At 36.9% G+C, this 14,006-nt stretch overlaps 1 protein-coding gene across 9 annotated transcripts in view; it reads right to left on the bottom strand.

The window, feature by feature from the left end:
- Wdfy3 (WD repeat and FYVE domain containing 3) overlaps positions 1-14,006 on the bottom strand; it is a 268,012-nt gene that overhangs the window by 225,575 nt on the left and 28,431 nt on the right. For all 9 annotated transcript variants that reach the window (XM_074041845.1, XM_074041849.1, XM_074041846.1 and 6 more), the window contains exon 2: positions 7,519-7,612. The gene's annotated coding sequence lies outside the window, so the exon portion shown is untranslated. The remainder of the gene's footprint in view (positions 1-7,518; positions 7,613-14,006) is intronic.

Raw genomic sequence — 14,006 nt, 5'->3', positions numbered from 1 at the left:
AGCATATGTCTGCCTGGATAACTGCTTTTAAAACAACCATCCAAAGCTGGATGTGCCAGTCACACCAGTACTCAGTGGCTGAGGCAGGAGGATAGTGAGTTCCATGTTTCAAAAACATAAGAGCCCGTATTTCAAAAAGAATGTTTAAAGGTAAATATGGATATCTAAACTAAATTGACATAATAAATACCAAGAATATGTTTAGGTCACAGAAAAGCCTGAGATCCAATTACAAATCAGTAGATTGTTCCCCAACACAGGATTGTAACAGGATCAAGAGAAGACAGAACGAATCATTCTATTCAAAACACTACTACTATGCAATTTTCTTACTTTTCAACAAAATGTTTGAAACTCATGTCCGATATATCTATGAACAACCAAAGGGTACTGTTCCAAATATAAAATTCAACTACAAGTGTAATAAAAATGCTTCCTGTCCTTTTGGGGTAAAGAAAAAAGTAAGTGATGCCTTCTGCCACATGTGACAGAGGCAGAACAGAAGAACAGTCAAAGCCCTGGAGTCAGATTTCCACACCTTAGCCCTGGCCCTGCATTCCTAATCCTGTGACCTTGGGCAAGTTTCTTCTGCTGTTCCTAAAAGCATAACATTAGGGTAGTAAGATTTCAATTTATCTCACAGAGTTGTTAGGAAGAATAAATTATGTAATACATGCAAAAAACCTAGGAAACAATAAATGCTTGCGGCTACTAATAGTTTTTTTTATCATTAACTATTATTCAGATGAAGTGGGTGAATTTCAAATATATCTGTGACATTATAAAACTAAATTCTTTTAATAGAGCTATTCTTTAGCAGGTGCAGGGAATGGAAAAATAAAAAAGTACAATCCAAGAAACAGAGGAAACAAGGTAAGTCCATATAAAACATAATTTCCTGACAATCGAAATATATGTAAGACATCCATTCTTTCATGTAGAATAGCTTGCTTTCGGATAAAATGTTAAGTTTTCCTTTAATGACACCAACCACATTATACATGGGAGAAGAAAAAAAAAACACCCTTATTCTGCTCATTTCCCAGACATTTCAAAGCATTAGGATTATCTACTGATGGTGAACAAAAGTAAACATTTTTTAAAATAAGTCAAATCTTAAGTCTCATCTCAAAAATTTGAATTTTGAGCCACTGATGGTTCAGAGATGACTAGAAAAAATTCATTCCTATAGGCTTTTAGAAACATTTCTTGGACTAAGTAATAAACTAATCCTGATATTTTATAAGAAAACTCAAAATAAGTAGGTTTAAAAAGTAGAAAATTTTTAAAAAATCTGTACTTCCTATGTTTTGAAATCAGGTTTCACATTTTAATTCAGCATATAGATACATTCACAAAATTTCATTCATTCTACTCAGGAGGTAAGGCAGGAAGATTACAAGTTCAAGGCCTATGTGGGCTGCATTGAGAGTTTGAGGACAGTCTGGGCAATTTAGTGAGACCCCTCTCAATTTTTAAAAAACTCAAATAAGAGGGTTGGAGGTGTGACTCAAGAGGTAGAGCACCCGCCTAGCAAGCATGAGGTCCTGAATTCAAACTATGGTACTGGAAAAAAAATTAAATAAATATTAAAGGAAAATTTTAAATGGACTGAGGATATAGCTCAATGGTAAAATACTTGCTAACTATGAATGAAGCCTTAGGTTCAAATGCCAATACCACAAAACAAACAAACAATAAATAAACACACACATATCATTCATTTAGTCATATATGTAATCTGTACTAGGTGTAGTGATGTACATTTGTCATCCCAGCTACTCAGGAGTTGGGTATCAGAGGATTCCATTTCCAGGGCAACCCCAGCAAAAACTAGTGGAAACCCTATCTCAAAAACCAGCAGGGCATGATGGTGTATGTCTGTATTCCCACTATTAGGGAGGCAGAAGTAGGAGGAGCGCAGTCAGAGGCCGAGGCAAAAGCATGATACCCTATATAAAAAGCAAGGAAAAAAAAAAAACGACCAAAGGCATGGCTGGTACAGTGCCTGCCTAGCAAGCACAAGGCCCTGAATTCAAACCCTAGTACTTCCAATAAACAAATAAATACTGAACCATACCTTCAAAGTATGATTCTAGGCAAGGTTTTTTTGAGGTTCCTCTTCCAATACATACAAAAATTTAACAAAACATTCTAAAAGCTTATGCTTCTGATTTTTTTCCATTTCTTGTCTTTCTTCTATATCATTTATATTATCCAATATTTTAAAATTACAAACTCTTTTTTTTCTACTTAATGAGACAGGGTCTCACTGTGTAGCACAGGCTGGCCTCAAACTTATGATCCTCCTGCCTCAGCTTCCCCAGTGTTAGAGTTGGAGGTCTACACCACAACATCTGGCTCAGTGACTTTCCTAAACCATGGAACAAGCAACATTATTTTCCTCATTGAATCTAATGTCTAAAATTCAGCCATTAAATCTACCTACTTCCAGTCATTTTCATAATAAGGCAAACTTTAAACAAAACTCTCAGCTTAATAACAGAGCTTAAGCTTCTACCTTCCACTTTGCCACAATTAATGCAACAGTTTTTTTCTAAAAAAAGTATTCGTTTTTCAAAAATAAGAATGAATTCCCCAGTCCACATGTGCATCAAAAAGTCTGAAACTTAAAATCAGATGGTTTCTGCTACCTAAATCCTGCTAATAAGTAAAAAGGGAAACTACATAGGAATCCTAATGAACTGATACTCAGCTCTCTACAGATTTAGACCTCTGCTATAGTTTGGATCTTGAATGTGCCAACGGCCCATGTGTTGAAGGCCTGGTACCCACCCCATGGCTCTACTACCAGATGGTGAAACGTTTAGGAAGTGGGACTTAATGGAAAGTCATTAGGTCATTGGAGGTATGCTCTTGAAGAGGATATTGAAATGCCAATCCTTCCTCTTCCACTCTCTCTGTTCACTTCTTGACCATTAGTTGAGAGCTTGCTATAACCATGCATCCCTACCATGATGTGGTTCCTCATCACAGGCCCATGGATCAAAACCTTTCAACTCACGAGCCAAAATACATCTCTTCTCTTTTTAAGTTGACTTATTTCAGGTACCTGTTACAGCAATTCAAAGTTAATACAGCTTCCAAACCAGTAGGAGTTAAAAAGTGTTCAGAGTCTACTGAAATGCATATTCTCTGTTTACAATACTTAACAAATAATTATAATTAAATGCCACTTGTAAAATTTAATCATGATCACATGCTTGAGAAATACCTGCTGTATCTATTCTAACAGTTTTTAAAAAGCAATCTTTTCTCAATGAATTTGAGATAATACTAAGCCAAATCTCATTTCCAACAACACACCTTATATTGTTTCCAAAACAAGGATTATAAAAAGAACCCATAAAAATACTTTCCAACTGTGATAGCTGACTTTAGGTGTCAACTTGGCTAGATTATGGGATACTCAGACAGCTGGTAAAGCATTAATTACTCTCAATGCTTAAGTAGGAACTCAGTCCCCACCCCTTCTGCTGAAAGGAAAACTCAGATAGTTGCCATTAGATTACAATGACCAGCTGCCCTGGGTGTGTCTATGAGGGTGTTTCTGGAGGAGACTGGCATGTGAGTCAGTGGACCAAGTGCGGAAGAGCTGCCTCATTGTGGGTGGGCACAATCCAATCAGGTGACAGACAAAAAGGTAGAGGAAGGGTGAATTCTTGCTGTTTCTTCTGAAGCCAGGTCATCCTTCTTCTCCTTCCCTGGAATATCAGAACTTCAGGCTCTCTGGCCTTTGGACTCTGGGACTCACATGAGTGGGACTATCCCTCCCCATATCCCCAGCCTTCAGGCCTTCAGTCTTGGAACTGAACTGAACTTGGAGAGTTACATAATCCCTTCTCTCAGTTCTAAGCCCTTCAAATCTGAGCTAAGCCATTCTACCAGCTTGGCTTCTCCAGCTTACAGATGGTCTAATGTGGGACTTCTCAGCCTCCATAACTGAGTTAATCAAGTCCTCTAACAAATCCTTCCTTACCTCTCCTATATAGTTATAGATATAGACACAGATGCAGAGGTGTATGTATATGCATACATATATTACTATCAATTCTATCTCTTGAGAACCTTAACTAAAACACCAAGCATTTCTCCATTGGTGTAAATGGTTAAGGGCAGCTATGTATGCTGCAATAGTAACTGGAACAGGGCAGTGCCCTGAGCTGGTTTGATGCCTTCAATACCCTGAGAATGGCTGATAAGTTCTAATTCTTTATAATAACTTTGTTGCAGAAGGTGGCCACAAAAAATTTGATAAAGTTAAAGTAACATTAATAAGTCAACACTTCTTACTCTTAAATTTATTTTAGAGAATGAGGTTAAACCTTTGTATTTTTATTAGAAATGTCATGTAAATAATTTAGCAAACTAAGATGTCAAGTATACGTAAAGAACTCTACATAGGACTAAAAACTAACATTTATTTAATAAAAGGAAACAGAATAAATTCTCCTTTGCCATTAAAAAAGTAAATGTAGATAAAAATTACATTTCTCCTTTTTTTATAAGGGTGGGGTACTTTTTATTAAAAAACTTTAATGTACAAGAGTAATAAACATCTGTTTAAAGTTTAGGACTAATCTTTCTGAATATATTAATTAATTTTTGCATCTTTCCACCTAGCGCACTTTCTTCCTTCTTCACTACATACTGTGGTAGACAGCTTCAAAGATGGCTCCCAGTGCTCCCACTCCAATGTAGTCTCCTACTGCCCACGACCACATGAGAATTGGAAGCAGGTCCTTCCCCAGGGCCTCAGATGAGGCTGAAGTCATAGATTACAAGCTGAATGCAGCTTTGAGAGACTCTGAGTCACAGGACCCAGCTGAGATGCACTCAGATTGTTGATCAACAATATCTGAGGTACTGTTTTCAATTTGAAGCCATTAAACTTCGAAGTAATTTGTTATGCAGTGCTATAAATTGACTTGCATCCCCTTGAAATTCATATGTTGAAATCTTAATCCCCAGTCTCTCAAAATGTAACCCTAATTGAGGACAGGATTGTTACAGAGGTACTTAAGTTAAAATGAGCTTGTAGGGTGGGCCCTACTGCAGTATGGTTGGTATATTTATAAAAAGGAGAAATTTGGACAAAGAAGGAAGATAATGTGAAGACACATGGCTAGCTATAAGCAAAGAAAAAGAGGTTGAAACAGATCCTTCTCTCACAAGCCTCAGAAGGTGCCAACCCTGCCAACACCTTGATTTGAGACAATAAATTTTATTACATCACACAATTCACTGTACTTCGTTAAAACAGCCCTAACAAAATAATACTTGTAGCAATAGATAACTAACACATGTACTTAATTTCACGTACTTTTTCTCAAACTGAGGCTGTAGCTCAATGGCACAGCATTTATTCAGCATGCACAAAGCCCTGGGCTCAATCCTCAGCACCTCAAAAAATAAAAAATAAAAAATAAATGCCTTTTATCAACAGTAGCCTCCATAAAGGCTAAATTTAGATGTTCAAAGATCTTTATTCAGAAAAAAATGACATTAGTCCATATTAGAAAATCTTAGGCCACGGATCTTTAATGTGCTGGCACCCTCAAAACAAACATATAATCTGATGTACTCATTTCAAAAACTGATGGTCAAAATGTGCAAGGAACTGTTTGGGACACTTAACATATTAACGCCTCTGTAAGCTAGCGTTACCATCAACTCCATTTTTAAGATTGGCAGTTAAGGTAGGGCATGGTGCGCCTGTCCTCAGAGCTATTTGAAAGGCCGAAGAAGAAGAATCTTGTGAGCCCAGCAGTTTGAGGCCAGCCTAGGCAACACAGAGAGAGAGACCCCCTTCTTGGGGGAAAAGAAAAAACAAAAAGCAGAAATTAAGGTAAGTGGCAAATGGCAGGATTTAATAAACTGAGATACAGAGAAAAAAGGTAATTTACCTAAAATCATAAGCAGTGACAAATCTAATGCTATCCTCTCCTACATTCAGAACTTTTTTATCAAAAAGTCAAACTTAAAAAAGGTTTTCTTGTCCCTGCTTTATACACTCCTTGTAATACTAACCTTATAAATGTATACTTGATAACTCCTCTTCTCCTCTAACCACACTAACATGGTCTCTTATTTTCTTTCAACCCCAAACCCTGTACCCCCTGCCCTTCAGTTTCTAATACTTTTCTTGCATTTATGTTCACATTTTTAATACACTGGTCCTCAAGATTCTTTTGAACACAGTTGAGAAGAATAGCTTTAGCTCAACAGTTGGTCACAATCAATCACCTGGAAGACTACCACTCTGAATTATTGGCCATGTGTATTTTAGTAGGGGTAAGTCACATCCTTTTCAGAGAACAAGCCTTTGAAATAAAGTGCCAATGCAAAGTTTGAAAATGACCCTGCCCTAACCCATAGTTGTTCAGGGTATATGAGTGAGGAATCAGGGCCTGTTCTGGGAAATCTGGGATGGCGTTCATAGCTTTCCTTTGGGAGACTAGATGAAAGGACACAAAGCTTGGGAGGTAGTAACAACCATGCTTCACATGACAAAGAATGAAAACAGCCAGTTTCCAAAGAGACAGAGAAGAATGAGACATGCACAGAGAGGAGAGGCATTGAGCTGAGAAACCTAACTATGCTGAGGTCCTGAGTTCTCACTGAAGCCAAGCTGCATTTCTGTTTTTGGAGCTCATGGTGTCTCCTGGAACACTCCCAAAAGCCTGATGCCTTTCCCTTTTTAGTTAAGCTAATTCAATTTGATTCATTTGCAATCCATAGAGAACTAATGCCGTCAAAACGGTACCCTTTCTACAGATGAAGAGCATCATTGAAGGACTAAAAACCCCATGAAAAAAATTAACTTTTCATAACCAAAGTAAAGTGAAACACTTAAGTTAAGGTAGCTGGGTGGACAGTGCCTTACAACATCATGTATGGCTTAAGCTAATCACTCACACCAACTTCCACAGGTTAAAGAGTTCCAAAGCCTGTGCTTTAAAAATAACTACAGTTGGTCTCCAACTTGCAATGGTTTGACTTATGTTTTTTGTCTTTCTGATGGTTACAAAGCAGTACACATTCACTAAAAACCTTCCTTTTGAATACTGAATTTTGGTCTTTTTCTGGGAAAGTGACAGATAGCAGGATACGGTCTCTTCATTGCTGGGCAGGGGCTGCGAGCCACAGCTCCTTGTGGGCCAAGAGAACACAAGAGTGAACGACAGATATTCTAGTGTACTGTGTGGCGAGGCTATGAAGTTCAATACGTTAGATGTATTAAATGAACTTCTAATTTAGGATGGTTTAAACCATCATGACTGGAGCAACATCTGTGAATATTGCAAGAAAGATAAAGGAAAAAATGCTTTAAAAAACATGATTTTATCTTTTATAGGTTCCTAAAATAAAAGTAATAATGACTTAAAGCCAAAATTGAAACTGAACATAATTTTTTTGGTGCAGAAAATTAAAAGCTATCAGACAATCATGATTCTGCCCCTGGTTCCTTTTCCAAAAGATTTTTTAGAAACTTACCTGATTCTCTGTTCTGGGCTGACATGAACCTGCAGAGAAACTGCAGGAAGGGCAGGCACTTTCTTCCGGAAGCAGACGTGGACAAGTGTTACACCTGTAGTGAAGGGAAGAAAAAAAACTCAGTTTATGTTCAGAATATTCACTGAGTCAACATCATTCATTTTCTATTGATTCTATCTTGTTACCCCTTGCCTTCCTTTAATAATGGAGCACCTAGGAATACATTAAGATAGATAAAATTTGCTATTAAATATCCATGAAAAATATAAGGCCATTCGAAGCTGCTCTCTATAATCCTCCTGGTTCGGCTTCATTTTACTGGTGAGGAAACTGAGACCTGGTGAAGTTATGCAAAGATTCACGGAAAATGCAGTTGTCAAGTGCCACAGTCAGACTGAGCCCAACTCTCAACTTGCCACTTCTGGACCAGTATTCATTTCCACATCAAAGATCACACTGCCTCCTTCTTTCAAAGGAGAGAAATTCATGTTACATCTCTAAGTGTATTTGTCAAGCATGAGAAGACAAATGCAGTATAGGGTTAAGTTGATTTGTTCTAAATTAAAATCAAACATTCACTTCTTCACTCACAGGTCACACCGCAGCCTCAAGTTATTTGCCATTTTTTATATAGGATGCTTAAACGCTGTATGATTCGGCATTTGATATGAAAGCTCTAGCATATGCATCATAGAATCTCTGCTCTTAACGAGCTCTGTGGACTTTGTTAACGACTCCTTTGGTCCCTCAGGTTCTTTATTAAAAAAGAGGACTATGACTAACTCTAAAATATTATGCTTATGAGCAGTTTCAGCTTTAGAACATTCTGCCTTTCTAATCAACTACTTGTTTTTGTCATGTAACTTGTTAATCTCTTTAATCATATTATAGTAATTCAAACCAAACCAGTTATCATTCAAAGACCACCTAATCTAGTTTTGATGTCTATATATCACTTTTTGGCTGATTGATATTTTATATGACCCCAGATAAACTTGGAAATAAAAGTATTCTTCAAAAGTCTATCCTAAGTGGCAGGCCACGGTGGCTGACACCTGTAATCCTAGCTACTTGGAGGGTGGAGATTTGGAGGATCTTGGTTCAAGACCAGTCTGGGCAAAAAACTCACAAGATCTCATCTGAACTAATGGCTAGACTCAGTGGCTCATGGATATCATCCCAGCTACTACATAAAGTACAAACAGGAGGGGCTGGAGTCCAGCCCTACCTGGGAATACAGGGGGACCCTGCCTTAAAAATAACTAATGTGAAGAGGAGGATGGGGCTCAAGTGGCAAAGCGACTGCCTAGCAAGGTCAAGGCCCTGAATTCAAACTCCACTACTGCCAAAACAAACAAAAAGTTTACTTCAAGTGTTTCCTAAGAAAAAGTCTTGTTATTTCTTCAACTTACTGCTTCAGTTATTCATTCAGCAAGTTTTTACTGTGACTTTTCAGATGGCAGAGACACACAGGCTTCATGAGACAGAATGCTTTAGAACAAGAAGCCTCTAGTGAAATACTTAGTCCTATTAGGAATTCAAGGGACATAGGGGGCACAAAGAAGTAATGGCATGTCTCCTAAAGTGGACTTCACAGTATGCTTTCATTATTTTTTAAACATACTAATTTAGGCTACAAACAACAATTATGTGTACTGTGTCTAATTAAATTCAAATCAAAATAATAAAATGAATGTCTAGGTACCTGTCACTCAACTCAAGAACTGTTATTGGTATTGTTTAATGATCTAAGCCTCTGCAACAGCAACCCTGTATTTCATGTTTATCCTTCCGTTATTTTTAAAAAGTATATCCTATATTTACATATCCTTCAGCAATATAGTGTTCATTTTGCTTGTTTGTAAATCCATAAAAATAATATCCAACAGTTCTTGTCTTGATGGGTTTGATATTTTCATTTAATGTTTCTACAATTCACTCATGCTGTTGCATGTAGCTGTAATTATTCACTTTCATTGTAGAAAAATACCATGTCACGTAAATATACCACAATTCATTCATTCTCTTGTCACAATCAACTGATTTGTCTTACTTTGCTATTATAAAAATTTGTAAAGAAAGTTCCAGTAACTGTACCCTGTTCTACATGTGCCAAAGTTTCTCTTAAGTAGATTCCTTAAGGAGAATGTGTATGCTCAATATTTCACGATGATAACAATTTTTACTTCCCCCAAAGTGTGGTTAGCAACTTACAATCTCTCTAGCTGCAGTGGTTAATATTGATCCATATCCTCTCCAATATTTAATAATTCCAACTTCTTAATTTTAGGATATAAAATGATATTTAATTGCAATCTTAATTTGCAAATGCAAATTTGATTTTCAAATTGATTTGATTAATAATGCCGAGCATTTCTTCATATTTATTGGCTAATTCATGCTTCCTCATTGATGAAATGCCTATTCATATCTTTTCCTCATTTTCCTCCTGAGTTGCTTGCCCTTTTCTTATTGTTTCATAGAACTTTTATATGCATTTTGGATGCTGTCAACTGGTTTTTCCAGTATTAAATGACCAGATACAGGTAAATGTTGAGATAAAGAAGCAGAAATAGCAGTATGCCAGACAAGTGGAAACAGTAAGCTAAAATGCCAACATTTTTACATTTTGGGACTATTACTGCAATCTACAGATACCTTACTACCCAAAATATAAAAATATTATAAACTGATCCAGGTTTATAATCTTTCATTTTAATATACATTCAGCCAACAGGGTTGGCATAGTGGCTTAAGGAGTAGAGCACCTGCCTAGCAAGTGTGAGGCCCTGAATTCAAACTTCCAAAAACAAAAAGAAAGAAACTAAACTCAGCCAACAGCAACTGCTATAAAATGATTTCAGTGAGTTCTAATTATGATATGCAACATAATTTTCAGGTGTCAAGTTTTACAAAGATCACAATTTACACAGAGTTCCTGTTTTTAACTGTGACATTTTATATATTTTTATATCATGCTTTGTTTGTTTCAATTCTGAAGTCTGTTACACTGTTAAAGGGGCGAGTTGATTCTACATGCTGACCTGGATTCCTACAAGCAACCTGAGAGATCTTCCAGAACATCTCATGACATCCACCCACCTACCTCAATGTGTACCATTCTTTCTGCATCAATTGTAGGGATCACATCAAACTTTTCCCACTTTGCTATAGATGCTGTCCCCCTATTCCTATGCAATGACATTGGTGTAGCAAATGTCACTTCTCTATCATTTTCTCTTTCCAATAAAACAAGACCATTGGCAGATACAGCTCCAATTATTAGAAAACAAACAGCAACAAAAACATTCTAACCCAACGCATCTTTCTATGTGATAGTCAATTTTTTGATTCAAAACATCACAAACAAAACGTGTACTGTTGCCTGTAAGTATATTTCCACTGAAATTGAGAATACTCTTGTTAGATTTTTATTCCATACCACACCAATGAAACTTGAAGGTGACCAATTACTACCGATTGTTAAATCTTAAGGCAGGACAGTCAGTTCTCACCTTTCTTGACCAATCAGCAGCATCTTGCATGACTTCACATCTCTGACACTTTCTTCACCTGGCTCACACACTCTTGGTTTCATCCTATCCCAATGGCAACCTCTCACCCTCCTTTGTTGGTTCCTATTCTTGACCTCTAAAGTTCAAGTTCTTACTCCTTACATCAGCAAGTACTGTTGATTACCTACAAAATACATCTAGAATCTAACTACTTCCCCCTACACAAATAGTTACTCTACTAAAAATGTGTATAATCTCTCGCTTGAGTTTTGCCATAGTTTAGTAACTTACCTCCCAACTTTTACCCTTTCCCCATTTCAGTCTCTTCTCATCAAAGCAGCTAACAACCTCACATAAATCATACAACGTAACATCTGCTCCCTCATTTTCCAGTGGTTTCTCAAATATTTTTAGGTGTCATAAAGCACCTACATAATTTGGCGTCCCTTGCCTCTGACCTCACCACACTTTCTATGGCCCAGACACACTCTTGCCCAGAGCCTTTACACTTGCTGTCCTGTCTACATACTTGCCCATAAGATTATTACCCCTACATGAATCACTCCCTCCCCATCTTCAAATCTTTGCTCAAATGTCTCCTGGGAAAAGTCTTTCCATTCCACTCTATTTAAAATGCTATTTTAAATCCCAAAAAGTCTACCCCCAGTGTTCTGTAGCTCCCCTTCTGATTTTTCTCCAGTGTTACCAGCTGATACCCATCTATTCCTATCTTTCTGTCCTCCCACAAAAATGTGAAATCCATGAGGGCAACAGCTTTTTCTGTTTGGTGCTACATCTTCAATGTCTACAAAGGGGTCTGATAAACATTAATGAGCAAATGGATAATTACTTTCTTAGGAACAAAAGTAAGTAGGAACCCTGAATTTATAAAGCAAGATAATCTAAATAATTGTGGAACCACTCCTAGATTGTTGATGTAAAATAATCATTCCTAAATTTTCTCAAAAGGTAAGTGATAATGATAACCCCAAAGATCGCAGTAGACTTTGTAGCTAATATTTCCAAAAACTTAAAAGCAAACAAAATAGTGATGAGTTTTCCAAAAACTTAAGAATGTAGATTCTGACTAGCCACAGAATGACCCACTTATATTTCATAGCAGCTGTCATATTCAACAATGGGTGGTTTGTAGAGGCACAACACCAACACACAGGGAAATATTATAAAAATGTTCATTCCAAACTGGTTCCAGACAAAGAACCAAGCTCTTTGTAATGAGAGAATCTAAAAATAAAGGGCAGATAGTTTAAAATGTTTTGCTTGGAAATAATTTCAAACTTGCAGAAAAGTTGCAAATACCATAAAGTTACTCCCTTTGCTTTATATTTGTGCTGCGTTCTCTCCTACTGTTCCATTCACACAGGTAACACACATACAAACACATACATGCTATATTTTTCTGAACCAATTGAGGATAAAACACATACATCATAGTCTTTTGCTTCTTTGCTTCAAAGTGCATTTCCTCAGAGACACTGTTTTATAAACAAAGCACAGATAGAAACTTCAGCAAATTTAACATTATAATATTTTTAAGTATTTTACGTCATAAATTTGAATTTCTCAATTGATCCAATAGTACCCTCTACAACATTTTTACCTCTTTCATCTGGAATCCAGTCTACAGTCGGGTGTTGCAGTTTGGGTTCTCTCTCTCTCCCCCCCGCCCTAATCTGTAATACCTCTATAGTCTTAATCTTTTGACATTAACTCATTTGAAGAACATGGCACTCTTACACCGTTTCTTTCATAGTAGAACATTCCTCTTTTCAGGTCTGTCTGATGTTTCCTCCTGACTCATTTCAGGTTATGCAGTCTTGGCCAGAATACTACATAGGAGACTAAAGATGTGTCCCCTCAGGGTATTGCATCTGGAGTCACATGGTCACCTGCAGTTGTTGGTTTTTACCAAGGTATAGTCACTATTTATACAGTCTGTGGTGAGATGCTATAACACCATGGAAATACCCTATTCCTGATCAATATTTTGATGATTTTATTATGATTCTTGCTTTCCCTAGTCCTTACCATTCCAGCTAGCTACAAAATGATTTGCCAACTCTAGAACTTAGAATTCTACAAACAAAAGTCATTCTTCTCTATTTATTCACTTATTAACCAGTTTATTATGATCATGGGTTGATTTCTATTTTCAATGGTTCATAATTCATTATTATACTTATTTGATTATCAAATGATCTCAGCTTTGGAAAGTGGGAATACCAGGCTTCTTATAACATATTCACATTTAAAAACATAAAATTAAAAAATCTTATTTTCTGGTATTAAAAAAAAAAAATCCTAGAGCAGAAAGAGTGGCTCAAGCAGTAACAGCACCTGCCCAACACATGCAAGGCCCTGAGTTCAAACTCCAGTGAGGCCAAAAATAAATAAATAAATAAATAAATCAAAGATCCTGGCTCACTTGGTATGTACCCTACCCTAACCTGCAATGAGCTATTTCTCTGAGGAACTCTGGTCCCAGTTGGAAATGGTAATAAAGTAAACTTGCCTTATCTGTAGATGAATTACACACGGTTTTGACTAAGCACAGTCATTAGTATATAAATACCAAGTGAAGTGAAATTTCAAAAACAAAAACTTTAAATTTCCACTCCTGCGTTACTCAGCTCTCAATAAGTCCTGTGTTATTATCAGTTGTGTTTAAATCATTGCATAATCTACTGTTATCCTGGCCTTAATTTTATGAAAATCTGCCTCTCCAAAAGTAAACGATACCCCAAAATAAAGGTAAAAGTTAGTTTGCGTAATGGAAGTGATAAAGTGACATGAGATCTGTAGAAAGACTGGACATATCTTTAGTGGAAGCTGGATGGCATTATGGGAAAAATGAGTCAAACACCCACAAGACAGCACTGAATACTGCATCCTGAGCATTCACAGGTTTTCCTCCAGGACAGTTTCCTTGGACCACATTCCTGCAGATGCCAA

The sequence above is a fragment of the Castor canadensis genome, chromosome 9 (genome assembly GCF_047511655.1).
Source record: "Castor canadensis chromosome 9, mCasCan1.hap1v2, whole genome shotgun sequence".
Classification (NCBI taxonomy): domain Eukaryota; kingdom Metazoa; phylum Chordata; class Mammalia; order Rodentia; family Castoridae; genus Castor; species Castor canadensis.
This window is presented reverse-complemented; position numbering and strand designations above follow the sequence as displayed.